Source organism: Ochotona princeps, unplaced genomic scaffold, assembly GCF_030435755.1.
Source record: "Ochotona princeps isolate mOchPri1 unplaced genomic scaffold, mOchPri1.hap1 HAP1_SCAFFOLD_199, whole genome shotgun sequence".
NCBI classification, from domain to species: domain Eukaryota; kingdom Metazoa; phylum Chordata; class Mammalia; order Lagomorpha; family Ochotonidae; genus Ochotona; species Ochotona princeps.
In genome coordinates, this window is record NW_026697386.1 from 50,374 (window position 1) to 77,461 (window position 27,088).

The 27,088-nt window shown below is 42.9% G+C and overlaps 1 long non-coding RNA gene across 1 annotated transcript in view; it reads left to right on the forward strand.

Moving 5' to 3' along the window:
* The window catches only part of LOC131478933 (uncharacterized), a 32,315-nt gene extending 10,399 nt beyond the window's left edge, over positions 1-21,916 (forward strand). The window contains exons 2-4 of the long non-coding RNA XR_009244665.1: positions 3,205-3,262; positions 21,571-21,697; positions 21,830-21,916. This is a non-coding gene — a long non-coding RNA (uncharacterized LOC131478933). The remainder of the gene's footprint in view (positions 1-3,204; positions 3,263-21,570; positions 21,698-21,829) is intronic.
* The last annotated feature ends 5,172 nt before the right edge of the window (positions 21,917-27,088 follow it).

Here is a 27,088-nt window from a genome sequence, read left to right on the forward strand (position 1 = left end):
GGACTTTAGCTGCTAGGCCACGCTGCCGGGCCCAAAATGAATAAATTCTTAAAAAAAAAAATACAAACTATAATCAGGGCCTGGCATGCTGGCCTAGAGGCAAAGGTCTTCACATAGATCATGCTGGAATCCCATAAGCACCTGTACTAATCCCGGCAGTCCCACTTCCTATCCAGCTCCCTTGTGGCCTGGGAAAGCAGTCAACAATGGCCCCACGTCTTGGGACCCTGCACTCGTGTGGAAGATCTGGAAGAATTTCCTGGCTCCTGAATTCGTATCAGTGCATACCAGCCATCGCAGTCACTTGGGGAGTGAATCATTGGGTGGAAGATATTTTAAAAAATATATGATCAGGCACCTAAGGTACACGAGAACATTTTTAGTAGTAAAAATGGCTAGTCAAAAAGGCTAACCTTTGGTGCTTGCGTTGTGGTGTAGTGTGTTAGATCACTACTGGTCGTACTACATGGAATATTGCAGTGCGAGGGAATAAAGGAAATCCCACAGCCCATGGAATTGTATCATAAAACTACAAATAAAATAGAGGGAAAAAAAGAAATAAAATGCCCAAATATGTATAAAAATGTCAGTTGTCCCCAACTGAGCCATATATGAGCTATATGTGGGTATGGACGAGCCGTGGCTGGGCTGAAACTCTCAATAGCAAGAACCAGAATGGGTTGAAGAGCGGTGCTGGCCAAAGGACCTGCTAGTATGCGTGAAGCCTGACACCAGGAAGAGGTCTGATGGAGGAATCCGAACAGTTCCTCTGACAGGACACTGACCCAGAAATAAACGCAGGAAGTATGGAGGTAAACAACCCAGAAGAGGCTTTGGAAAGTGACCCACTGGCATACATTTGGCTCAGGTTGGGGGCAGACCAGGCTGAGTCGGTTCACGTCATCCACTGGCAAGTCCAAGTGCTGGAACTGTGTGGGGGTCTGGCCAGGTTTGGTTGCGATAAAAACAGTACAAAACACCAAATGCTAAGGTGAAATGGCCTGTGCCAATAGGGAATGCAGCACCCAACCAGCACACCTCCCACTGGTTTAGGTGAGGGACGAGTGTGTGGTGGGCAGAGCCGGAAAGAGCTGCAATATTCATTGATTCCAATGGAGGTCGGGACTCAGAATAGAACCAACCCAGGGATTACAACCACCAGCTGACTTGAGTGATGGACTGTGGTGGGCACTGTGCTTACTAGTAGTACATGTAGGAGCCTGGACTGGGAACACCTCAAAGTTTCTTTGGGTATTCCCCTGAACAAAATGGAGGAAACAAAATATTAACCAAGAAAAAATAGAAGATGGAGTAGATCAATCAACCACCTCAGCTATATGTTTGCAGCGGAAAACTGGACAAGGGGAACTCTAAGATGGACTATGTCAATCAGTGGACTCTGCACCAGTCTCATCGTACCTGGATTGTTGCTGATGATATGTTGGAGCTTCTAATTGATCGAGGTGACGTTCTGCTGGCTCTGCCTTCAAACCTGAGAGGGCCTCCCTAAGAGGCCGTTGAACTTGACTGAACAGTGGGATGCTGGACTCTGTATGGTGTGAGCTTGTAATTAGGGAATCCCAACGGAACTTGAGCTGTGGTTATGCATCAAGGTGAAGGAATTCACCATGGGGGAGGGGTTTGGGGGTGGAGGAGGGAGAATCCCAGTACCTATGAAATTGTGTCATGTAATACAATGTAATTAATGAATAAATGAGTAGAAAAAAATAAAAAACCACAAACAACAAAAAAGTCAGTTGTACAAGTGTCTTTGTGAAGTTCTCTTAATTGAATTTGAAATGTAATTCTTTATTACTCACCAAGATAAACCCACAAATCAACTTAAAATATGTTTTTCTAGATACAGTTTGTTTCTTTGCAATAATTTTCATAAATACTATGTATATCTGCAAAGTCAATTTCAGATAGAAGAGAAATGTTCCATCAATGGGTTGATTCACTCCCAAGATGTCAGGGCCCTGCCATGCTTAGTCCAGCAACAGGAATCCATCTCGGTTTCCAAGGGCATCCTTGGAACCCACCCACTGTGTTCCAGGCACAGCAGCAGGATACTGCATTGGAAGTGTTACAGAGCCAGTAGGCATAAATAAGGCATTTGGGTATCAGATATGATCTATCCCAAACAGCAGCCCAGCTTCCTGTATCATGACATTCACTCATTTCAGTCTGATGATTTTCTCTCGCTGTTTCCATAATGTAACTATTTAATGAGGTAAAGTGAAAACACTTGTCATACCATATTGCTTTCATATATTATGGATGTCCTATGGGCTGAGGCAAATGAAATGGCAAAGTCAAGTGTTGTTGAGGGTTTAGGAACTGGGAAGTGTCATTGAAGACTTGGGAAACTTTCATTTGGAACAATTACTAGAAAACTTTATAGATTAAATATTATATTCAATTTTCATATATAGTTATAGCAGAATTACTTTGAATGTAGAAATAGTGAAGTATTTAATAGCATCCAGTTATTTTTCAGAAGCATATATTTTAGTGACAATATGTTTTTTCTGTGGTATTTTATAATTTGAGCAATAGTTGTTGAAAAACTAAGTTAGTGTTTTGTAGTAACATCATGATTTTTTTAATTTGTTAAAACTTTTCATTGGAAAGTCAGATTTACAGTAGCAGAGACAGAAAGATCTTCCATCTGCTGCCTCACTCTCCCAGGTCACCACAGTGGCTAGAGCTGAGCCAAAATGAAAGCCAGGAGCCGGGAGCTTCTTGTGAGTCTCCCATATGTGTGCAGTCTCCCAAGGTATTGTTCTGTCCTTGACTTCTTTCACAGGCCACAAGCAGGGTGCTTGGTGGGAAATATAGCAGTTAGGATGTAAACCAGCATCCATATGGGATCCCTGTATGTGCAAGATGAGGAATTTAGTCACAAGGCTACAGTGCCAGTCCCAGTAACATTAGTTTTAAATGAAGAGTAATTGCTTGCATTGACCTAATGATTACTTGCTTTAATCACTGCCAATTATTGAAATTATTGATACTGTTTCAGGGATACCTTTTTTTGGCACTTGTAGGGCACTATTCTTGCCCAGGGAAGCTGATGGCCTTTATTTTGCAGCCACTGTGTCTGCCTCCAAGTTGACGTTGCTGAGCACAGTAGGAACCACTGAAGAGGCTAGGAACAATCCAGACCAATGCATAACTCCCTGTCTCCACCTTCTCTTGCAGGTGTAGCCCTGCAGCCTGCTACATGCTTCCCAGGCTGGAAAACACCAACACACCTTCAGTAAGTTGTTTGTTTACTTCTCAGCTTGCTCTACATTGTATTGAGGATCATGATTATACTTTTTAAGCTAAAATGAAAAAGAATGTGAAAGAAAGAATGTAAAATTTCGATAACTAAACATTGGAACTGTCAAAGCTGATTGAAACTTCCTCTCCGGGTTTTCTGTTTTATACATATATATTTTTAAAGATGTATTTATTTTTAAAAAAGATTTATTTATTATTATTGCAAAGTCAGATATACAGAGAGTAAGAGAGACAGAGAAGAACATCTTTAGTCCAATGATTCACTCCCCAAGTTACTGAAATGGCCCATGCTGTGCCAAAATGAAGCCAGGAGCCCAAATACTCTTCTGAGTCTCCCACATGGGTGCAGGGTCCCAAGGCCGTCCTCTACTGATTTCCCAGGCTACAAGCAGAGAGCTGGATGGGATGTCGAGCTGCTGGGATCAGAACTGGTGCCCATATGGAATCCTGGCATGTTCAAGGTGAGGACATAAGCCGCTAGAAGACTGCAATTTGCCCTGTCTGAGATATATTGACAATAAGCCAACAGCGGTATTAAAATGAATAATACAGTGTAAGGGTGTGTCAGCATGGTGGGCTGAATGCATGTAATTGCAGTGCAACTGATTCTAGTCCTGGCTACTCCACCCTTTGAATCCAGCCTCCTACTAATGCACCTGAGAAGCATCTGGTGGTGGTATAAGTACTTGCATATGTCCCACCCACATGTGAGATACAAGAGGGAGACCTGGAGTCAGTCTGACACAGACACAGCTAGGAAACACATTCAGAAAAAAAAAAACTGCACAAAACATCTCTTTGTCTGTCATTCTTCCTGTCAAGTGAATAGTGACATTGTAAAAGCAGTGTAAATATCTTTCCATCTAGGTTCAACCTTAGTTTTCCAACAGTGGTATTTACATTATACCAAATGCCAAATAACATCATTGAATATCAGGTATGGGAAGAATAGGTGGTTCAGTGGGAAAAGCAACCTGACTTTTGATTACCAGATTTATTTTAACAATCTTTGTGGCATGTTTTGAGATAACATGTTACACTGCTGCATGCAGTGCCAGAATTCCATGTAAGGACCAGTTAAGTCCCTGATGTTCACCTTCTGATCTACTTCCGTGCTAATGTGCTTGGGAGATAGCAGAAAATGTCCCAGTTCCTTGGACACCTGCACCCCTGTGGAGGATCAGAATGGAGTTGAGGCTGCTGGTTTTGTCCTGGACTTTGCTGTCTCTTGTGGCCACATGGGGAGTAAACCAGTGGTAGGAAAATCATTCTGTCTGGCTGGCTTTGACTGTTGCTCTGTAATTCTCACTTTTAAGTAAGTAAATTTACTTTCTTTTTTAAGGAAATGAAAAAAACCCAGCATACTTTATACTCTGTATATTGGGGGGACTGTTTCATCTCTTTTTTTTTTAATTATTTTTATTTTTGGTGATTTTTACATTGTTGTTTAGAGTGGTTGGTCAGGGCTACAGGAAGTTAGGTGAGACCACCATTTCCACAATCTCTTTTTTTTTCCTTCCTGTATCTGGGGGAAGGGAGGTGATAAAGGGAGAAGCCACACCCAGCCTCCCAACCATCCCATGATGCCTGATGTGGGGCATGCTCTGAGGGTCGTGCTCTTGAGGTTTTGATAGTTTAGCAGTTCTGAATTACTGCCAATCTCACCATTCAAGCACAATGAAATCTGTCCAGAATCCACTGGTTGATATAGTCCATCTTAGAGTCTCTGTTTGCCCACATATTCACCTCCAGCACTGTCTGAGGTAGTTGATAGGTTTGTTCTGTTCTTTGTGCTCTTTTATGGTACCATGTTTGCTCTGCATGCTCCAATGTATTGTCATATCCTCCATGTGCGCCTGAATATGCTGTTTACTGCTACATCGAAGCCACTGAGGAGGCCTGGTTCTAAAAAATACCCTCCATTGTCAGTCCATGGAACCTGCAATTCTCTCCATGGTTGGAGTTCTGAATCCAGTGATTCAGTTGGGGGGATCCCCAAAGAAACTTGATCTGATGTGATCCCAGACCTGATTCTTCTATGTGCATGCCAATAGAGGGTCCAGCACATTCCATCACCCCAATCAGCTTAAGCACATGTTGGTGGTTAATATTGCTGGATCAAATCTATCTCTAGCCCTCTCTTCTATACAAACCAATGAGTGTTGCAGTCTATCAGAGAGGTGCTCACTGTTTCCCTCGTGGGCTCTCTCCCATTCCTGGATCTTGCACTCTCCAGGAGTTTCTGCAGTTTAGCATGGAAGATTTTGCCTCACCCCCTCTGCCAGACCCATCATCTGCTAGGTGTTGTGGGAAAACCCATCCAACCCAACCCTCACCCACTCTGGCTTATGCACATACCAGTAGGTACGGTCTGCCAACCTTGGATTTTCCCTGTTCCATTAAACATGTAGGGCAATAGATGTTATAGCTCTGCCCAGACTGGTCTGCCCAAATACCAGCTCTCACATTCACCAGGGGGAGTAGTGGCTCAGTAGTGGGAGCTCCCTGCAGCCCCCCTACTGGGTTAGCCTGCTTTCCCATGGGTCTCACTTATAATGATTATGTGCTGTGGCGCACTCTGGCATAGCATAGCATAGCTCAGCTTGGCATTTGCCATTGAGTGCTACAGCGTGGCCTGGCCCAGCTTGCCCCCAGCTCAAGCTCTCATAGGTGGGAGCTACAGACTAGGCAGTCCAACCAACCACCAGTCCTATCCCTAATGTGAATTGTATAGTGTTGCAGCCCAATTTGGCATGATCCACATACCATTCTGGCTCTCAGATTTGCCATTGGGTGATATGAACTGGCCCAGCCTGGTTTGCCCCAGACCTGAGCCAAAGGTATGCCCTTGGGTACCATAACCTGTCCTGGTCTAGGCTGTTTCCTGTCGTGGTTCTTGCTCTCACCTGCAGGGACTGTGTCCCAACAGAGGAATTGTACAAGCTCTTCCATGAGAACTTATCCCAATGCCAGATCAGTGGGTCCATGGTGCAACCCTACTTTGTCCATCTCCTGTCTTAGCAGCAACAGTGGCCTTTCCTGATTGGCCCTCAACCCATTCTGGGTTTTCTGTTGGATATTACAGCCCAGCCCAGCATTGTTCACATCCAGACACAGCTCATACATAGCTCAACAGGGAGAGATGTAGCCTAGTCTATGCTACATTAAGCCGTGTTCTCATGAGCACCAGTGGGTGCTGGAGTCTAGCTCAGTGTGGCACACACCAGACCTAGTCCACACTTGTGTCAACAGGGACTGCAGCCATGTCCAGACCAGATAACAGCCCCTACTCACGCCTTCACATTTACCAGTAGGAACCACAACCTAGTCAGTGTAAACTCTTAGCTCCCCAGCCAGGCCTGTTCCCAGTATAGATCTTGCTTTTTCCAGTGGTTTTCCTAGCCCAGCTTGGCATAGTCCCTCATCTGTCTTGGCCTTTGCTTTCAAATGCTGGAGCCTGGCCAGACCCAGCCTGCCCCAGTCCCAACTCTTGCTGATGGGTAAGTAGCCTGGACCTGCTCAGTCTACATTTATCCTTGGCCCATGAAAACTGGTAGATGTGACACCCTAGCCTGGAATTACCCGTGCTGCAGCCCGGTTTCTTCACTTGCTGGTGAGGTTAAATGTTTTGGTCATGCCTGGTCTGCCCCCTTGCCCAATCAACCCACACATTTGCCAACGGGTGGAGCTAAGTAGCCCACCTTGCCAACCTTGCTTGACCCCCAGACCTGGATCCTGTGCTCACCAGCAGGAGCTCTGACCCAGCAGGAGAGTTTCCCAAGTTCTCCTACTATGTCTACTCCCAGACCCAGATCCCACTCATGTCAGTGGGTGCTCGGTCCTTGCCTAGCATAGCCTGCCCCTCCATCTTGGCCTTGTGTGAGCTTATGAATGTTGCGGCCTGGCCTGCTGCATACCCTCTTTTAGATGCATATGCTGGTGCTGTAGCCTGGACCTGCCTGGATTATTCTCAGTGTCTGTGGCCGTGAATGTTGACATGTTCTATGATCACACCTAGCTCAACCCATCTCCCGCCCAGCTCTTGATCTAACCAGTGGGACTTGCATTTCCACAGGTTTAGGCCCACATATCCCCCACAGAATCTACTCCTGAACCTGGTTCTGCTACATGCTAATGTCATTGTCCTGCCTCATATGACCCATCCCTGTTCCAACATTCGGTCAGGCAGTGGGATCTAGCCTTGTCAGACACATCCCCAGCCCTAATTTTGCATGGACTAGCATGTGGTGGTCAGCAATATTCCTTACTAAGAATTCCTACTCAAAACTCCCATATGGGCTGGTGTATCGTTCTGACCCATACAGTGCTTCTGGTCTCTCCCCTCCAAACCACCATGTCTCAGTCCCCTCATTTTCCTGCAAGTGCATTGGGCCTGTCATTGGGAATCCCTCAGGATTCAGTTCTTACCTACATGTACAGTGGCCTTACCCATGAATGTCCTTAGGTAACAATGCCACACCCCAAGATTTTAAAGCTCACCCCTGGGTGAAGCCAGCAGGTGAAGCCTGGTGCCAGTTGGTGCTCTGGCTGCCCGCCATCCCAGAACTTACTCAGCACTTGGCATCATTGGCTGTTGCTAATGCTGCAAGTATTGAGTGTGAGCTGACTCAGGTACCCCCAGAAGCCCCCATGCTGTTGGCAGCTCCATTAACACAGCCCAAGGTCCTTCCCACATTTCTTAAAAAAAAAAAAAAAAAGAATATGCAACTATGCTGACACACTGGTATTGTTAACACATATTTGGCATTAACCAGGCCCAGGATGCCCAGCAGCTCTTAGCTACTTTTCTCCCACCTGTGTGACATTTACCTAGGTACAATGCAAACTAGGCAGTTGCCCAGAGCTGGGGTGTTTAATATCTTCTAAATAGATCATTTTAGTGTGAAGGGATGATTGTGATTTTTAAAAAAATTAGTGAATTTTGATCAACATGTGCTTGAATATTATCACTGGGTACAGTGTTGTATTTAAGTATATACAGCATCAGATGAGTAAACCAGGTGCCCAGGCTTTCCATGTTTGCTTATTTATTTATTTATTTATTTATTTATTTATTTACAGCACACAGTGTCCTCTGTTTCAGTTGCCTTATCATTGTGAACTGCAGTCACCACGCACTGTGATGGAACACTGGATCTTGTTCCTTCTGTCTCTCTTTGCTACCTTTCTACCTCCTTCCTGTCCCTGGTCTTCACTCTGACCAACCCGTAGCAATCACAATTATAAGCTTGCAGCTATTTTTAAACATTTATATATGATAACATGTTAGTTTTTTCTACATTTGCCTTATTTTATTTCACTACATCCATGTTCATCTATTTTGTAACAAATAAGAATTTGTTGTTTTTAATGACTGAATGCAATCTTTTGGCATTCATTAGGTTTTACTATTAATAACATCAGGGGAAACAAATGAAATCTAGAATCAAAACCAATTTAGTATCTTTTTTAGTATACTAATTTAGTATGTTTTTATTTCTGAGCCTATTATTTCCTTGTCTATTTTGTGAATATTAAATTACATAACAATAAAAAGTAGTTATTCTAATTTGGTTACATATCTTAGACTAAATGTTTTTGGTTTTTTGGCATTCAGTTGTGTGATGGCTATAGGTTTGGTATCTGTAGATATTATTTTATTGAGGCCTATTTCTGTGTACCACAACTGAGGTATATTTGAATATATTTATTTATTTGTACATTTCCTCAACTTACATATATGTTATTACAAAATAAATGTAGAAATTCATTCAGTGCTTTCTATAAGGTGCTTTCAATGATGCTTCTCCTTCATCCTGTTTATGTGAAATCTTTGCTTTGTTGGCCCATTTTCTACATTCTCTAGTAAGGTGCACCTTAGCTAGTTCATGTGAGCTTATTATTGTGATGCTTCTTTTATTTTACATGTGTTATAGAAATGTTTTTATTAAAGATTTTATTTATTTCAAAATCAGATATATAGAGAGGAGGAGAGACTTAGAGGAAAATCTTAGGTCTCATGGGGTTTCCTCCCCAAGTGGAGAAGTGCTGGCTCCTGGGGACCACATGGGATCTCAGCGCATGCAAGATGAAGACGTTACCCAGAAGACCACCACCCACTACGATAAGAATTTTACATCTGTTTTATTAGGAGTATTGGTCTATGACATTTTAATGATTGTAAGCTGCATTTCTGGACTATGAGCAATTATTTCTGAAGAAGCATTAAGTAAATATATGCAGAACTAATTGTACAGCAATGGAGATTGCATTTTTACTGAGCAATTCCATCTTTTTTTTTAATCCTATTTTAAACAGTCACTGTTGAAGATCTTCCTGCTGCTAATTCAGTCTAGTTTAGGAATCCAAATATTGTTACGCTCAACCTAATTTTGGAATGGTTTTCTTCGTTTTAGTTTTTTACTGTAATTCTAGAAAATTTGGTGTTAATTTGGTAGAATCTAGTAGTGAAGACACCTAGTGTTGACCTTTGTTTTGAAGAGATTTAGTCCTGATTCACTGTTAACTGTCAGTTGGTTTTGTCAAGTTTTTTGATGTATTTCTCATTCAGTTTGCAGGCTAATGTTAAGTATGCAGAAATTAAGCATTTTTTAAAAAAAGATTTATTCCTTTTTATTACAGCCAGATATACACAGAGGAGGAGAGACAGAGAGGAAGATCTTCCGTCCGATGATTCACTCCCCACGTGAGCCGCACGGGCTGGTGCGCCAATCTGATGCCGGGACCAGGAACCTCTTCCGGGTCTCCCACATGGGTGCAGTGTCCCAATGCATTGGGCCGTCCTCGACTGCTTTCCCAGGCCACAAGCAGGGAGCTGGGTGGGTAGTGGAGCTCCTGGATTAGAACTGGTGCCCATATGGAATCCCAACGCTTTCAAAGTGAGGACTTTAGCTGTTGATTGTCCCTAGTGATCCATTGCACATCCTGTTTTTTTTTTTTTTCTAGTAAAGGCTTATTTTATCAGAGCTGGTGTAGTGGCCTAGCAGCTAAAGTCCTCACCTTGAACATGCTGGGATCCCATATGGGCACCCATTCTAATCTTGTTGGCCCCTCGTTCCATCCAGCTCCCTGCTTATGGCCTGAGAAAGCAGCCGAGTATGGCCCAAAGCTTAGGAAACTTGCACCCGTTTGGGTGACCTAGAGGAATTTCCTGGTTCCTGGCTCCAGATCGATGCAGGTCTGGCCATTGCTGTCACTTTGGGAATAAATCATTGGATGGAACATCTTCCTTACTGTCTCTTTTCCTTTCTGTATATCTGACTTTGCAACAATAAAAAATAAAAAAATCTTTAAAAAATTATTTTATTGATATATAAGGCAGAACTCTAGAGAAAGGGGGAAAATTAGAGAGATCTTCCTTCTGTTTTATCCCTTTCCAAGTGACCATGGTGGTTAAAGCAGGACCAGATTGAAGCTTCTTCCCAGTTCTCCCAGATCAGTACAGGGAATCCAGCACTTGGGACATCCTCTGCATTCCCACGGGCACTAGAAGGGAGCTGGATCAGAAATAAAGCAGCTGGGCTTGGCACGATAACCTAGTGGGTAAAGTCCATGGCTTGCACATGTTGGGATTCTGTATTGGTGCTGGTTCTAATCCCGGCAGCTCTACTTCTCAACCAGCTCCCTGATTGTGGCATGGGAAAGCAGTGGAGGATGGCCCAAACGCATGGGGCCTTGCACCTGTGTGGGAGACCTGGAATAAGCTCTGGGTTCCTGGCTTCAAATCTGCTCAGCTTGGTCCATTGTGGCCACTTGGGGAGTGAATCAGCAGATGGAAGATTATCCTCTCTGTCTCTCTTCCTTTTTGTTTTATATATCATGCTTTCCAATAAAATAATGTTTATAAAAAAGAAGAAGAAAATGCAGCAGCTCTGACTTTCATCTCACAAGTAGTGACAGAACCCACTTTGTCCAGAGAGCCCTGATCCACTCCTCTACTGTGATACCGATTTTAATATGTCCCTCTTCTTTTTGATGTTATATACTTGAGCCTACTTTTTGATTAATCTAGTTAAAGGTTTATTGATTTTGCTTTCCTTTTAAGATCAATGATTGTTTCCTTTATCTTCAGTATTGTTGAATGCAGTTTTTATTCATTTCTTCATTAATCTGTATTTTGAAATTTTCTTTTTTTCTACTCCTAGTCTTGGCTTCTTATTTTTCTGAGAGTTGGAGATCAGTGCTTAGAATGCTATTTGACATTTTAGTTGTTATTGTTCAGGTGTTGGCCATGTAAAGTGAACCGGCGCCCATATGGGATCCCAGGGCGTTCAACGCGAGGACTTTAGCCACTAGGCCACACCACCGGACCCTGGTGTAACAATTCTTAAACCCAGTCCACACTGAATGTGCTCTAATGTGTGAAAAGGAGTGAAATCTTGATGACTACAAATAAAAGTATAATGCCATTGTTAAGGTACAATTTGCTAAAGGTGTTTTTTCATTTATATTGTTTGGAAGCTCAGATTTATACGAAGGAGAGACAAGTCTTCTATTCACTGGTATAATCCCAAAGTGGCTGCAATGGCCAGAGCTGCCAGAGCTGAGCCGATCTGAAGCCAGGAACTTCTTCCAGGTTTCCCACTCAGGTGTAGGGTCCCGTGGCTTTGGGCCTCTTTGTACTGCTTTCTGAGGCCACAAGCTGGGAGCTAGATGGGAAATGAACAACCAGAATATGAACCAGTTCCAAAGGAAGAAGCAATAGAAAACTTGGAAACAATGATCACGTCAACTTTTCCCTAGCCCTTGAACCTTCCCACCCTGATCACATATGTAAACATCATTCACAATAAACATAGAAAATTCACATATATTGGGCCCAATGGCATGGCTAGCGGCTAAAGTCCTCGCCTTGAACGCCCTGGGATCCCATATGGGCGCCGGTTCTAATCTCGGCAGCTCCGCTTCCCATCCAGCTCCCTGCTGGTGGCCTTGGAAAGCGGTTGAGGACAGACCAAAGCCTTGGGTTCCTGCACCCTTGTGGGAGACCTGGAGGAGGTTCCAGGTTCCTGGCTTCGGATCGGCACACACCAGCCGTTGCGGCTCACTTGGGGAGTGAATCATCGAATGGAAGATCTTCCTCTCTGTCTCTCCTCCTCTCTCTATATATCCGCCTTTCCAAAAAAAATAATAAATCTTTTAAAAAAAAGAAAATTCACATATATATATATATATATATTTTGTGAGGCAGATATACAGAAAGAAGGTGGCACAAAGATTCTCCATCTACTCTCACTCTGAAAGAGTTGCAATGGAAGGAGCTGAGCTGTTCAGAAGCCTGGAGTTTCTTCTTGACCTAGCACACAGGTTCAGGATCCCAAGGCTTTTGGCTGTCTTTACCACATTCGCACACTATAGGCAGGATACTGGCTAGGAAGCAGAATAGCAAGAACACACACTGGCACCTCTATGACATCCCGGTGTGTGCAATGTGAGGGCTTTCACCCCTAGGCTATTGTGTCTGGCCCTTTTTCCAATTTCTCTGTCTCTGGTTTTCAAATAAATAAATGATTCTAAAATGGGGAAACAAAAAAAATCCCAAATCTAAGTAAAAGCTATGTTTCATTAAGAAATATTAGGTTTTTTTGGTGTTTTTTTTTTTCTAGAGAGATTGTACTTGTATTATAAGCTTTTTGGATTATTAGGGTTTCTCTATCACTCTTTTTTTTTTTAAGATTTATTTTTATTTTTATTGTTATTGCAAAGTCAGATAAACAGAGAGGAGAGGAGACAGTGAGGAACATCTTTGATCTGATAAGTCATTGCCCAAGTGACAGCAGCAGCCTGAACTGTGCTAATCCAGAGCCAGGAACCAGCAGATTCCTCCAGGTCTCCCACATGGGTACAGATTTCCCAAGCCTTGGGCCATCCTCGACTACTTTGTCAGGGCACAAGCAGGGAGCTGGAAGGAAGTGGAGCTGTGTTGATTAGAACTGGTCACCTTATGGGATCCTGGTGCTATCAAGGCAAGGACTTACCTTCTAGGCCACCACGCTGGGTCCTCTATATTACTCTTTTTTTTTTTTTTTAATTTTATTGTATTGTTGTTGACAATCTTTACATAGTTAATTGCAGTTAAAAAAAAAGGTTCAGGGGGTATAGAGAAGTGGATAATACTATTATGTCCATATTGTTTCCATCATGTATCTGAGGTAAAGGGGGATATTGAGGGAGAAGCCCCAGCCGGTTTCCCGCCCACCCCAAGTCCTGGATGCGGGGCATGCTCTGAGATATTTGCTTAAGTGGTTTTAATAGTTCTCCAGTTATGAATTGCTGCCAGTTTCACTCGATGAGGTCATCCACTGATTGATATGGTCCATCATAAAGTCTCCGTTTGCCCCACATTTCGCTGCCAACATATAGCTGAGATGAATGATTGACCTGTTCTGTCTTCTGTCTTTTCTTGGTTAGAGTTCTGAGTCCAGCAGTTCGATTGGGGAGATCTCCAAAGAAACTTTGAGGTATTCCCAGATTAGTTTCTTGTATGTTCTAGCAAGCACAGGGCCCGGCACAGTCCATAACCCCGATCAGCTGGTGGTTGCAATTGCTGGGTTGGTTCTGTTTCTGTCCCGAGTTGCACTGGAATCAATGGGTGTTGCAGTCCAGTCTGGTTCTGCCCAGCACATACTTGGCCCTTACATCAACCAGTGGGAGCTGCAATCTAGTCGACCCACAATAACCCCCATCAGGCCCACCACCTACCCTGGTTTGCCAGTATGTGTAGCAGTAGACCAGTCTGTCCCCCATCCCATTGGGCTCTTGTACTTGTCAATGGGTATTAAAGCTTAGTTCCATCTAACCAACTCAACCATCCAGCCCTCACGGATGTCTAGCCACCCCAGCCCCCATCGTAGTTTTCATGCCCTCCCATGGGAATAGTGACCCAGGAAGGGGGAACCCAATTTTTCTCTCCCAGGGCTCTCTCAGTCCCAGTTTATGCACTCTTTAGGTGGTTCTGAGAATTAGTCCCCAGTGCCAGCTTCTGCCAGCTAGTGCTGCAGCCAAGCCCAGAAATCCCTCTCCCACTCTAATTTATGCTTGTACCCACAGGAATAATCAACCCAGCCTGGCTTTTCCCTGATCTAGTCCACATGCAGCGCACAGGTGTTGCAGCCTTGCTTACTCTGGTCTTTTCTCATCCTAGCCCATGTTCTCCAGTGGGAGTAGCTGTCTGGTGAGGGGACCAGCCCCTTAATCCCCCTGCCAGCTCTGTCGCTCCCTTCCTGGATCTCATGTGTGCTGGTTGGGTGCTGCAGGCAAATCTAGTACAGGCAACCTCACCCTGGCATTCTATAATGTGTACTGGTTTTGTTGCAACCAATCCCGGCTCACCCACACTCTGTTCTGGTGTTCAGATTTGCCAGCAGATGACATGAACTGATTCAGCCTGGTCTGCCCCCGACCCATGCCTAATGTGTGCCAGTGGGAGACTTTCCATGGCCTATTCTGGGCTGTTTCCTATCCTGCTTCTTGTGCTTACCTGCAGGGACTGTGTCCTGCCAGAGGAGTTGCCCAGTCTCCTCCATCAGAACCCCTCCCAATGCCAGATTTTGTGCATGCCAGGGGGTCCTTGAGCCAACCCTACTCAGTTCACCTCCTGTCCTAGCAGGAACAGTGGCTTTTCTTGGCTGGCTTTCACCCCATTCTGGTTCTTGTTGTTGGATGTTTCAGCCCAGCCATGGCTCATCCATACCCTCATACAGCTCACACATGGCTCAGTAGGGGGTTGAGACCCAGCCTAGTCAGTCCCACATCTACGCTGGTTCTCCATGACTCCAGATGGTGTTGGAGTCATATGCATCCAATCCCAGCCCACACTAGTGCCTCGGGTGACTACAACTGTTTCCTAGATAGAACACAGCCCCCATTCCAGCACACGCACCCCTTGGTGGGAACATCAACTCTGTTAGTGTGTACAAGTAGGGAACTTGTATTTCCACAGGGTTGGGCCCACACAACCCCATAGAGTCTACCCCCATACCAAGTTCTCTCGAGTGCTGGATACAGTCTTGACCCTGCCAAATGTGACCACTCCACCGCTCCACCAAACAGTTGGGTAATGATACCCATCACTGCCAAAGAGGCCCCCATCCATAGTATTGGAGTGGGCTGGTGTGTGACGATCAGTGATGTTCTAGGGAAACAGGCCATTTCTGTATTCCGAAATGGGTTGGTGTATCTGACTAACCATAATTGTCTCCTGGGTACTTCCCTCCAAGCCACCAGGTCTCAGTCCCCACACATGCCTAAAACTTCCATGGCCTTGTCACTGGGAATCACCCAAGATTCACTACTCACCTACACTAAAATTGGACTTAGTCATGGGTGTCCCCAGGCAGCAAATGTATCTTAAAAAACACCAGAGCAGGCCGGCAGGGCGGCCAGCAGGCAAAGCCTGGCACCACATGGTGCACTGGCCACCCTGGGTGAGGCCAAGGACTCGTTCACTGCCTTGCGGCAGTGTCTTTGGCGTGAGCCCCCAGCATTGGGTCTGACCCGGCAGGGGCACCCCCCACAGCGGCCACACTGTGAGGAGCGGCACTTGCTCCCAAACCCAAGCCCCAAACTCCTTCCAAACTCACCTAGCTGCAAGATATTAGCAGCTGGGCAGAGCTGGGTATTTTAACCCAGTTCCCAAGTTCTCTCATGGTGCACTTACCCTGAGGAAAGAGCTCTCTTGGGTCCTGGATGAGGCTGAGGACTCGTTCACTGCCTTGCAGCAGTGTCTTTGGCGTGAGCCCCCAGCATCGGGTCCGACCCGGCAGGGGCACCCCCCACAGCCGCCCCCTCTATATTACTCTTAATAATTTGTCAAATATCAGGACACAGGAAGATCCGTGTGTTGTTCAAACTGGCAACTTTTATCTTTCAAGCTCCATGTGACCTAAACAACATAAGCATTCTCTTTTGGGTAAGGAATCGATCAAAGGACTGCAGTAGATAGTTCTCAAAATGTAGCCATTTGGGAAATGTAAATCAACATCACAATGAGGTATCTCAACCCTGTCAGAATGGCTATTATTGTTTGGAAGAAAGGGTAACAAATACTGGTAAAGAAGTAAAAAAAATGAGAATATTTATACAATGCTGATGGAGTTATAGATTAAGTCAGCACATGAAAAATGGTATAAAATTTCTTAAATGTTTAGAAATATGATTGCTGGTTTCAGCATGGTAGCCTAGCAGCTAAACTCCTTGCCTTGAATGTGCTGGGACCCCATATGGACACTGGTACTAATCCCAGAAGCCTGGCTTCCCATCCAGCTATCTGCCTGTGGCCTGGGAAAATAGTCGAGGATGGTGCATAGCCTTGGACCTTACACCTGCATGGGTGACGCTCAAGAGCTCCTGGCTCCTGTCTTCGGATAGGCACAGCACCAACCATTGAGAACACTTGGGCAGTGAATGATCGGATGGAATAACTTCCTCTCTGTAGCTCTTTGTCTCTGTATCTGACTTTGCAGCAAAAACAAAAAAAAAATCTTTTGTAAAAAGTTTAAAATTTTAAAAAGCTTACATGAAGTTAAAAGTATTAAATTTAAATGACATTACTGTAAGTCTGAGTAATCTAACTACTAGTTGTATTTTCTGAAAGTTATGAACACATTGTGTAAAAGAGATGCCATCTTTTTATACCAGCACTATTCATAATACACCGATATGGAATGAATTGTGGTGTCCATCATTAGATAATTGAGTAAGGAAAATGTAGTATTTGTGTACAACGGGCTGTTATTCAGTTGTGGAAACACAAGTCTGTGTATTAGACCAAAATGAGTATAACTGAAGTGTAAGATGTTGAGTGAAATATTCTAAACACAGATATACAAACATGAAATTGTTATGTAGAGTAGCAAAAAAAAAAAATCACAACCAACCAAAAAAAGGGGGGGAACAGTGGTATATATCAGTATTGCTGCAAACATGATTTGTCACTTTTGATTTATATGTTTGTTAAATAACGAATGATGATAGTCTACCCTAGTTTAATGATCTGTGTCTGTAAATTGTATGATTGAAACATTTTTATTTCATTATATTTATACTATTTACCTATAAAATTGGTCATCTTACTATTGTTTTAATCACTTAATGAAAAATTAAGATCTTGAGTACAATGTGAATTTAAAACATGTTATTTCAATTGTTTAAGAGAATAACAGGGGAGGGAAGTCAAGATGGCCAACGGAGTTAGACTGATGTGACTGAGGGTCCTAAAAGTTAGGGATGGGAGCAGCCTGAAGTGAGCCTGACAGGAAAAGAACCACAGGGAACACTGAGGTAAATCCCCCAGTGCAGCCAGTACTGAGAAACGTGGCACACAGCAGTAAAACAGATGTGAATGACTAGAATCAGCAACCTCAGAAGGACAAGGAGAATTCCCTGGGCTGCAGAGACTTGAGCGAAATCTGGTGAGCAAAATTCAGGGAGCCGCTAACACAGGGAAGTGTCCGCCCTTAGCAGAGGTGAGGGGCAGGCAGATCTCGGGAGCAAAACATGGTGAAGAGTGCCTGAACTAAGCAAATCATGGCAGGCTTGGATCAGGGCAGACGGGTTGGAGAGGGTGACTAGGCACAGAAACAAAGAACCTGGGCGAACCTGGGACCTAGAAGTCCCCAGCACTGGGTGGTGCCAATTCCAGGGCCACGAGAACCCCACAGAAGGGAGATCCAATTGCTACCGTAAATATTGCCCTGTTTTAAAGAGCTCACACTACTGCAGACTGAAGAAATAGGGGGAGGGAAACCTAGGCACCACAAAGAAGAAAAAAAAAATCTAGATCAGCACTAGGTGGCAGCAGAGGCCAGGGATTAGAAACCAGCAATATCAGATCACATAGATATGGGGCGAGGTAACAGGAAAAGAAATGAGTCAGAGGAAAAAGCCAGTGCCACCCCCAAAAAGTCACCAAAAGGCCTGGTCAATCACAGAGATGACAGATGAAGAAATTGACAACCTATCAGATAAGGGATTCAAAAAATAATTAGAAAACTCTTCAGAGACAATGAAAATGATGGGAGGACCTTAACGAATTCAAAAGTCACATGAACAAAGAAACAAAACTAGTCAACAAATGAGATCCTTGACCTGCAGCACAGAGTTGAGAGCCAATCCAACAGAATTAATGCAGCAGAAGACAGGATCTCTGAATTGGAAGATTTCCAGAATGAAAATAGGTAGATCATCAATGAATCTAAAGAGTTGCAAGGACAGGCTAACCTTTAAGGTCACAGTAACTATATTTTTTGCAATAGCAGTTTCCACTCATACTCCCATCAATTCTGTTAGTTTGTGAAATCCTTAAGCCATTTCCCAGAAGGCATGCTATATGTCTGGACCAGATTTCAGGGCAATGGGTAGGCACACAATAAGGTGTCCAAAAATGTCATGAGTTTAATTGTACTCCTGTGTGCAGTTAAAAGCCCACTCACCAAGACATTATCAATAACATTAACTCTCAAGCTCACATTACTTGTCAAAGCCATCTCACAGGGGCAAACAACGCCTCAATAGATTACAGAATTCTTAGCGGGGTGCTTAAGTGACCATGCAAAAAGGGAGTGAGACTGCATCAAGGTGGTAGAGAAATCTGCTGAGCCCTGCCAAACAGCTGGAAGCTCCCCCGGGCCCTGCCAAGTGGGGGAGCTGTTCTCTTCACACCTTCGTGCCATCCACACCTACTGCATGGGCCCCAGCAGAAAACTCAGATACAACATTCCAAAACTTGTGGGACACCACTAAAGCAGTGTTATGTGTTAAGCTCATTGCAACTGGTGCTCATGTCAAGGCCCAAGAAAGGAACCAATTACTGGAATTAAGCACACACTTCTAGGAATGGAAAAAACAGCAGCAAAATGACCCCACAAACAATAGGAAACAAGAAATTATCAAAACAAAGGAGGAGATACACCAAATAGAAATAAAAAACTATACACAAAATCAATGAATCAAAAAGCTGGTTCCTTGAGAAGATAAATAAAATAGACAACCCACTGGCCCGACTGACAAAGAAAAAAACAAGAGAAAGTGAGAATTAGGAGCATCAAAGATGAAAAAGGCAACATAACAACACACTGCAACCACTAACGAAATAATCAGAAATTACTACAAGGAACTTTACTCCAACAAATCAGAAAATCACCAGGAAATGGAAAGGTTCCTAGACTTCCACTACTTGCCAAGGCTTACCTCAGAGGCAACAGAAGACCTGAACAGACCCATAACCAAAGCAGAGATAGAGTCAGTGATTAAACATCTTCCAACAAAGAAGAGCCCAAGTCCAGATGTCTTCACCCCAGAATTCTACAAAACATTCCAAACAGAGCTAACCTCAATCCTTTACAAGCTCTTCAAAATAATATAAAAGGAAGCAAATCTTCCAAACTCATTCTATGAAGCCAACATGACTTTAATCCCAAAACCAGATAGAGAATTAACAGAGAAGGAAAACTACAGACCGATCTCCCAATGAACATTGATGCTAAGATTCTCAACAAAATCCTAGCCAATAGAATTCAAAAAAGCATCAGACAGATCATCCAGACCAAGTAGGATTCATCCCGGGAACACAGAGAAGGTTCAACATACGGAAATCCACAAATGTGATACACCACGTCCAAAAACTGAAGAACAAAAATCATAGAATAGTACCAATAGATGCAGAAAAAGCCTTCTACAAAATCCAACACCACTTTATTTTAAAAATCCTAACCAAGGCAGGGGATTTTTACAGGGAGGTGCCGGGGGAATCCCAGAGCCTATCAAGCTGTGTCACATAATGCAACGTAATTAAAAAAAAACCAAAAACTTGAATTTGCTCTGAAAAAAAAAATTGATGAGTTAAAAAAAAATAAGAAAACTGTGATTGCATACAAAAAATAACAGGGAAAAAGGGAATATTGAAATGAAGTATGATGCTGTTAAAATGATATCTATCAGTTACATTAGATCTGTTTTAATGTTAAAAGTAGTAAATAAATAACTGGAATAAAAGAAAAACCCACATAACTGCTTAATGCTAAAGAGCTTCCAAAGCATAAAAAAATAGGATTAGGTTTGTTACAGCATGGCATTCGTCTTATATGTATATGTTCTGTTCAGCTGGCAGGCTATGACTGGCTGATACCAACTAATTGTCAGAAGATAGTTCTGTATGAAACTATCATTTGTTTCCCTCCTAAGCTGTAGTTTACTATGTAGAAATTAAAACTTCAGTTTAATTATGTTATTCCATAAAAAATAAATCAAAAACAAAGTAGAGAGTTTTAATATGTGCATACTTAAAAGTGAAAAAAATATATATTGTTTCATATATTTATAGTGGAATTACATGAATATGTATTCCATAATTTTTTTTACTTTTGTGTATGTACATATATGATATGTATTATTGATACATATGATCATCTATTACTTATATTTAATTCCAATATAAGCTGTAGGAAATATTTACTCTTGCAAGCACAGCTTAAAAATATTTTCATTATTTCATTATTTCACTTTAAAATAAGAAAATTGAAGTTTATTATTGCTTTATAATATTTTTAAGTATCTCCATATGTTTGAGGAAATCATTAGTAAGCTACTCAAAAATCTTCTCAGTATCTTGTGCAATATTAAGCCTATATCTTTATTATCTAATCTAGCATGTTATTTAGCTCATGTGTTTATCTAAAGATTGCACAGTGAACTCATTTTATGCTCATTATAGAAAACAATCTGATATAGGATAATAATGGAATTGTAGCTTCAGAATTGCAAACGTAATACTGGACAAAAGGTTTTATCTTGTTTTTACCTTATTTGCCATATACATTGTAAATTAAGCTGCATTCATAGAAGATGCAAATTGAACACACACACAAGAATTAAACTCCTCTTAGTATTATAGCTGCTAGGTTAATATTTTGACGCAGTGTCAATATAATTATTTATGTTAATTTAGTTGAAAATTAGAGTGGCAATAACAGACTGAGTCATGTCTTCTACTTGGAGAGCTATTCTAGCAGTGTCTTCAACAGTTCATTAGAATGAGAATCTTTAGAGAAAACAACCTTTAATAGAATAAGGAATATTCTGTTGTAATATTGAAACTGTAAAAGTAACACAGCTCAAGATATTTTCATTTAACTGTTACTCTGTGATGCTGTATGAATTGTAAATTAAACCACATTCATCTAGATGCAAATTAAATATATAGAGAATGTACTGTCAGTGTTTCTATTTAATGATCCAGAACTGAGGAGACATGTGCTGTTACAGGGGTTGGTGTCATTTGAAGATGTGGCTGTGGACTTTACCCAGGAAGAATGGCAGACAATGGACAATACTCAGAGGACCCTGTACAGGGAGGTGATGCTTGAGACCTATAACAATCTGCTGTCCTTGGGTGAGTGAAACTCTGTCATGCCCAAACAGAATGCTTCTGTATAGATGACAAATGAAAGAAGAGTTTACAAAGTGTAGTAGTTGGTAGGACTAATGGTGATTTCGGAAAATCTGCATCATTCTCCATGAACAGGGTACTCCATGACAAAGCCTAATGTGATCTTCAAGTTGGAGCAAGAATCAGCACCATGGACAGTGGAGAAATCTGTGATGCAGAGACATTAGCTCAGTAAGTGTTGACTGGAATTATATTTGAGTTTTACTTTGAGTTTCTTACAGAAGGACAGCCGATGAGACACAGGCATTCCATAATCTCCATGTATAGGTTTATTCGAGCATTTTGTCAGCCTGTCACATAGATCTCGAAGTATATATGTGTCTTTTCACATCTGTCACCTCCCAAGATACATTTTCCGGAAGTTGTTTTTGAAGCAGAGTAGCCAGGAAAAGATAAACTAGTGCTGAGATGGGATGTAAGATACCCCAAGCCTTATTTTGAATTTTTATACCATATTTTATGTCATATCCTGCTTTAAGTTAAATACACAATTTCACATACTTGAAATTTTTATTTTAAAAAATAGGTATTATATTAAGGCATTAATAATGAGATGTAATGCCTATTTAAAAATGCTTATAAATGTCCACATTTCACTAATATTAAAATGTGCTGTATCTAGATTGGCAATAAATCTCATTGGCTTCCCCAATGGAACATTTGAAAAGAAACATTTAGATGTGATTCATACATATGGTTACTCTACTCCTCATTTCAGATCCCCATGGAAAGAATGAGCAGCTTGGAGCTAATCAGAAAGGTCAAGAAATAATCACCAGGCAAGTTCTAATTACTAAAATTATGTAATAACTGAAAAGAGTGCTGCATTGCACAAAGAGGCTTAGAATTAGCTCTGGCCATAATTTCAGCACAATATGAAAGGGAAATTGTATAAAAATGGGACTTGAGAAATAGGATTTCATTCTTCCTTTTTCCATTTTTTCCATTTTTTCCATTTTTCTTTCTACTTTTTTTATTTGCAAAGTGACCAGGTGAATGTAGAAAGCAGAGGGAATCCAACAGCATTTCTTGGGAGAGAGCCAGGAGATGGTGTGCCTCTCAAATGGAGACAGCAAAAATTTTCAGGATGGTCTTAGATTTCTAAGTGTCCCCTGAGCATTCTTTTTCTGGACAGGAATCTGTGAATAAGACACTTCCCATTGCATTGGTTGTCTCTTAACCAGCAAGGAAATAGCTGCTGCTACACAACTTGAAATCTGCACCGGCATTCTATTGCTGTTCAACTCTCAGAGCTAGGCAGCCACATGAGTGACAAAGTTGAACAAACTGGCTTTTTCTCAACTCATGTATGAAATGTACAGGGGGTCATCGAAAGGCCCACAAAAGTCATATTTAAAGATCAAACATGAGGGCATGGCATGGTAGCCTAGTGGCTGGCCCTTACCTTGCATGCACTGGGATCATATATGGACTCTGGCTTGTGCTCTGGCAGCCCCACTTAACATCCAGCTCTCTGCCCGTTGCCAGAGTCCAGCTCAAGTGAAGTTCAGAACTTGAGAAGGGTGTTTGGAGTAGGCATAGAAAATAAATGGACCACTACAGTTTCAAGATCATAATAGACAATTTAAAAAACTGTCCTATTTTTTTATACAGAAGCCTTCACAAATTCTGACACCCACTTTCCACACCTGGTCAAACAGGCATTCCTAAGGATAGTTCTGCCAATTGTTTCCCATTGAGGCAGGATATCAGCCACCCTAATACTGTGGTCAAACAGTTCTCAATAGATGGTACATGTCAACCAGTAACACATTCCTATTACAATCCTGATTCTGCAACTTAATCTTGAATCAGTTAAGGGAGGAAGTGCATCGCAGAACAAGGGGCCTAAAGATTAAGGAAAGAGGGAAAGAATAGATTTACACCTCACCTAGAGACTTAACATCCTTGATTAGCATATGGTCAATGTGGTAGGACAACCCTAAGCATAGGTTCCTGCTACATGTAGGGACCTAACACCCTCTATTTTCATATCATGAGTGGGGCAGCCAAGAGAGCAGAAATAGTAAAAGACCCATTTGCTAAGACACTATCACCAGCATCATCTTCCAAGCTCACATTGATTGTAAAAACCAACTCCACAGTGGCAGACAATGCCTAAATAGATTACAGAAATCTCTGTGGGGTTCTCGATTATGTATGCAAAGGGGGGTGGAACTGCTTTTTGGGTGGTTGTAGGCACAGGAAATTCCTTCTGGCCTTGCCTTCAATGGAAAAGTTCTCTTCACAACTTCGTATTTTTCACACGAACTGCATGGACCTCAGCAGCCTTTGGCCTGGGAAAACTGTTGAGGACACCCCACAGGCTTGTGACTTACAACTGCGCGGGAGACCCAGAAAAAGCTCCTGGTTCTTGGTTTTAAAGCTGCTCAGCTCTGAAAGTTATGCATTTTTGGGAAGTGAATCAGCACATGGATGATCTTCCTATGTGTCTCACTTCCTCTCTGTATATCTAAATTTCCAGTAAATATAAATACAATTTTTTTATTTTTCCATTTTTTATTGTATTTTTGAGAATTTTTACATAGTTAATAAGGGTAAAGAAGTTCAAGGGTTACAGGAAAATGGATAAGACTATTACTTCTATATTGTTTCCTTTATATATCTGAGGTAAAAGGAGATTTTATGCTAGAAGCCCACCCAGTCTCCCACCCATCCCAGGTCCCTGATGTGGGGCATGCTCCAAGGCTCTTGCTCAAGTGGTTTTGGTAGTTCAACAGGTATAAATTGCTGCCAGTCTCACCACTCCAAGCACAATGAGGTCGTTGAAGATTCCACTGATTGACATAGTCCATCATAGAGGCTCTGTTTGCCCACATTTTCACTGCCAACGTATAGCTGAGGTGTTTGATTGACTTGTTCTGTCCTCTATCATTTGATGGTTAGGGTTCTGAGTCTGGCAGTTCGATTGGGGTGATCCCCAAAGAAACCTTGTCTGAGGTGTTCCCAGACCAGATTCTTGTATGTACTAGCAAGTACAGGGCCCGGCTTACTCCATAGCCTTGATCAGCTGGTGGTTGCAATTGCTGGGTTGGTTCTCTTTCCAACCCTGTCTTTCACTGGAACCAATGCGTGTTGCAGTCTAGCCTGTATCCTGCCCACTTCATACTCAGTGGTCACACAAACCAGTGGGAGCTGCAGCCTAGTCAGAGCAACCCACAGTAACCCCCACCAGGCCTGCCCCGTACCCTGGTTTACCAGTATGTGTAGCAGACTAGTCCAGTCTGTACCACATCCCATTCAGCTCTCATACATGTCAGTGTGTATTAAAGCCTAGTTCAATCTAACCAGCTCCACTATCCAGCCCTCATGCATGTTGTTGGGCACCTTTCTGTCTAGCCACCCCTGCTCCTATCCTTGTTTTTGTGCCTTCCTGTGTTAATGGTAACCCAAGAGGGAGGATCCCACTATTTCTCTCCCAGCACACTCCCACTCCCAGATTATGCACTCTCCAGGTGGTTCTGTGGTTCAAATTGACAGATTAGCACCCGGTGCCAGCTTCTGCCAGCTGATGCAGCAGCTAAGTCCAAACAACACTCAACTATTGTGATGTAGTTTGCACCAGTAGGAAAAATCAGCCCAGCCTAGCCTTTCCCTGATCTAGTCTATATGAGGGCCACAGGTACTGTAGCCCTGCCTTTTCTGATCTATCCTCATCCCAGCTCATGTTCTCCAGTAGCTGTCCAGCAAGGGACCCCCCACCCATATATTCCCCCTGCTGGCTCTGCCCCCTCCCTTCCTGGTTTCATGTGTGCTGGTTGGATGCTGTGGTCACATCCGGCATACGTTACCTCACCTTGGCATTCTGTAATGTGTAATGGTTTTTGTAGCAACTGATTCTGGCTCGATCCACACTCTGATCTGGTGATTGGATTTGCCAGTGGATGACATGAACTGATTCAGCCTGTTCTGTTCCCAACCCATGCCAGGACATTTCCATATAATTATACATTTATGATTGTTCTGTTTTAGCTGTTAACTTTCAAAATGAGCAAGGTGACAGGCCTGTAATGGTAGGTTTGAAGCAAGCAACTTTCAAAAAGTACAAATTGATGGGCCATAGGGCAATGACTCTTATCATACACCAGGGACCTCCCTCCTGAGGAGTGGTCTACCTACATGACCTACCAGCTGTCCTGCTGGGTGGCTGTCACATAGACTGTCAGGCCAGGAGTTCACACAGCTCCCAGCCAAGCAATTAAGGCAGAATCACAAAAGCAGAAAACATCTAGATTCTTCAGCAACACGTGACCAAGAGAGGGAGCCTATCCCTATCATGGGCCCTTATGGGGGCTTGCTAGGGGAGTGGTTACCAAAAAAAAAAAAATGCAACACCACCCCCTCTCAGTTCCAGGTGATGATAGGTGAGTATCACAGGTGGGCAGAAGGGAAAGCCTAGATGGAGTGGGGGTGTGGCTTCTAAGCTGGTGACCCTGAAGTGGCTGCCTAGCCCACAACATTGGGAGAAGGAAGCCACAAGTCTCACTCTTTTTTCTGGGTGAGGTGGTAGACATTATTGCTCATTGTGAATAAGTTTCTTTCTCTTTGCCCTTGGGGTGACTCATGTAAACACCTCCCCAAGATGGTTCGCAAAAACTCAAAGCAAAGTGAATATTTTTTGGTGCCTGAACTCTCATTCCTCCTCCAATGAGAATAAGCCAACGTGAACCATGAAAAAGGAGGCCAGAACTTTGGACCCATGTCAGGTAGTTAGGATTCAGTATCCACTTAGAGAGTATCAAGTCATGAAGAAAATTGGCCACTTCTGGGGACTGTCAATCCAACAGATTTCAAAATATAAAGACGCAGAAACTTGATTCTAAAACGAAAACTGACATGATAGCAAAAGTGAAAACAGGGAGTTGGTGATTAGAGACGTTAAAGTCCTAAACTTTTATACTTCCTATCTCTTCCTGCCACCTCCTTAAAGCACAATCAATCTGGAGGTTTAGCTGGAGCTAGGCAGTGACTGGGAATTACATGTGTTGGTGGGTGGGTTCATGTTTGTGCAGAGGCACAGGATGTCAAGGGTCATTTCCACAAGTTTAGTACAAACCTTGAGGAGTCTTCTCTTTACAACGTCCAGCCACACAGCACTTGTATAAGAGCCAGAAAATTTTTTTTGAAGTCCCATATCGTGCACCGAACCAAATGTTACCAGGAAAGCTCAGTGATTCTTTCCTTTAACTTAGTATAGAAATGTAGGAGTGTGGAATAGGGTGGAAGGGTGGGATTCACAGGAATTGGGAGAAAACAGAGGAGTGGATCCTTTTTCCAGTTATACACCCTGCTTCAGTAACCAAGGGTTGGGAC